Source organism: Sinocyclocheilus rhinocerous, unplaced genomic scaffold (genome assembly GCF_001515625.1).
Source record: "Sinocyclocheilus rhinocerous isolate Xijiao unplaced genomic scaffold, SAMN03320098_v1.1 scaffold888, whole genome shotgun sequence".
NCBI classification, from domain to species: domain Eukaryota; kingdom Metazoa; phylum Chordata; class Actinopteri; order Cypriniformes; family Cyprinidae; genus Sinocyclocheilus; species Sinocyclocheilus rhinocerous.
Genome location: NW_015634016.1, coordinates 305,139 through 307,783, shown reverse-complemented (window position 1 = coordinate 307,783; position 2,645 = coordinate 305,139). Strand labels below are relative to the sequence as shown.

At 36.9% G+C, this 2,645-nt stretch overlaps 1 pseudogene; it reads left to right on the top strand.

Moving 5' to 3' along the window:
• The window catches only part of LOC107745066 (testican-3-like), a 48,302-nt pseudogene that overhangs the window by 20,272 nt on the left and 25,385 nt on the right, over positions 1–2,645 (top strand).

Genomic DNA, 2,645 nt, shown 5'->3' with positions numbered 1-2,645 from the left:
TGTTAGTAATATGTTGTTGTAACTTGCGTTACTGAGATTGTAACGAGTAATAATATTACCCAAATTTGATTAGTAATGCGTTATATTACTGCGTTACAGCAAAACGTAATATACTACTGTAATATTATTACTTTTGTAATGCGTTACTCCCAACACTGGTCACCATACGGTGCTATCAATCTTCGATGGACCTTTGATGGAAACTGACATATTAACTATCTTAGTTAATTAAGCATGAAGACAAGAGCAGACCAATTATTGAATTTGACAGGTAACAAATGGCCCAGTATAAACAGGCACAATGCCAAACTATATATATGCATTTCATTATAATTTTTTTGTTTATGGCGTATCTTGTTGTGGTCCATTTTGTGTTGTATTGTTGAAGCGATGTGTTTAATGTTCTATCTAATGTTTATTTGTTTTCTCCACAATGCTTCCTCTACAATCAGGAGGTGGAGGTTTGTATGATTGTGCATTTGTTTTTCCATTGAAACAGAGTCTTTCTAATCTGCCTGTTTGTTTGACAGGAAATTCTTCCAAGTTTACATTGTGTCCTTAATACTGCTGTAGTTGCATGATAATATTATAATGCAGTAATTGCTTGTAAGCGTAACTACGAGAAAGCAGTGTAAGCAATACATAGTTCAAACCGCAAAACGGATTACTTTATGTACTGTAACGTACAGAAGCTCAGAAAAATTAAACAAAGACTGCTGATCAACTCTTCTGTTTATCAACTTTTGTTTTCTGCTTTAGGAACCAGGAACATGGAGCCCAGGAAAACCATTCGATCAAGGTAGGGCTGCCAGCCAAGGACAGGAATGTCATTCCGTTTTTCATGTGTTCAGAGTTGAAAATCAAAGAAAGTTGAAGTGTCGTTTTTTATTAAAATTCTTTCTCCTGACCAGCCAGACTCAGCAACAACTGCTTAACCAATGGCGGTAGTTTGTGGCGGGACTGTTTGTTTAACCAATTGAGGATCAGTGCCATTGCTAGTTTGAAAGCCTAACGCAAATAAAATACGGTCTGTACAGTAGAAAAATGCCTATGGAGAGTCCCCACAAGGATAGCTGACCAGACAAGAGTGTGTGTGTGTGTGTGTAGAAATATTTGTTATGACCTGCATATGCCCACCCAGCAGGCACACAACGTGGTTAAATTTTGGTTGCGACGTCGGGTGACAAAAAATTCAATGTTAATTCAATGTGTAATGTCAATGTTAATTTGATGTCCAATACCAACATCAGCTGACGTTGATGTTTGTTGTTTTTAGGTTGTGCAACCAAAATCCAAAGTTAAGTCAGTGTCAAACTGGCATCAAATACTGACGTCAACCTGATTTTCATTCTCAACCAAAATGCAACGTCTGTCCGACGTCATTACCAACGTCAACCTGACGTTTTATTGACGTCCTGTGCCTGCTGAGCACAGTCATACTGAGAAAATTTCTTTTTAGAATTCCTTTAGAAGTAAACATCAGTGTTGGGGGTAATGCATTACATGTAATGTGAGTTACGTAATCAGATTACCTTTTTAAAGTAACGAGTAAAGTAACGCATTACTTTTTTAATTCAGAAGGAAATATCCGAGTTACTTTTTCAAATAAGGCCTGTTACTGTGTTTCCCATGTCTTGACTGACAGCTCTCGTGTTGCCATGTTGAGAGAAATTGGGAGTAAGTGCAGAGGCATTGTGTGCACTGTGTGAACATGATGTTACTGTAGTTCTAGACTAAATATGAACATGTATTTACTCGCCTCACCTGCACAAAAACAGATGCAGTATTCTTCAAAATGAATAAATCAGTCAAATGCAATCTCAGAATATTATACAAACCTGCAATAATTAAATATGTTAAATAATACAAATATCATTTATGTATTTAATCCCATTTTATTAGCCAATGTCTTTGCTACTGACCTTCGATGATCCAATTCAACCATACTAATCAAAAATGACACATTTGTTTTAATTTTTGTTACTGCTGAATAGTGTTGAACTTTCTTCTCCTGCACCATATTCATTATGCAATTTCTTCTACTGTTCAGACATGAATTTACATTCCCTTCAGCCGGAGGGGTATTCATTTCACTTTTATTGTGAAAGGGCTTTTACATTTGTAACTTTTTTTATATTACATACAAACAAGCAAGCCCTGCCAAGATTTAAAAAGTAACTCAAAAGTAACGTAACACATTACTTTAGGGATGCACGATATTATCTGACTGATATCGGAATCGGACGATAATGGCTTTAAATGTAAATATCGGCATCGGCCCGATATGAAAAATTATGCCGATATGTCTTGCCAATAAGAAGAAACGTTAACTCGCATGTGCTCAGGGTGTGTTACCGATTATATCAGGTCAGCAGTGTGGCTCATTCTTGAAGCAAAGTTTTGCCTGAATGGTGATTAGATTCACTGTTTTGGATCTCTGCATTTAATCTGTGAAAGCATGTACAGAAATGACGCGTTCAGTGTGTGATAGAGTAAACAGTAATAGCAGCACCTGCAGTTGCAGCAGCGGCAGCCCCCAGGTCCTAATGCCCATTCTGTAAGGAGTTTTAATCTGTAGGGGGCGCTGTTGGCCTACTTCTAATTAAATAAAGTAAAATAGCCTACACAAATAACATTTAGACTGT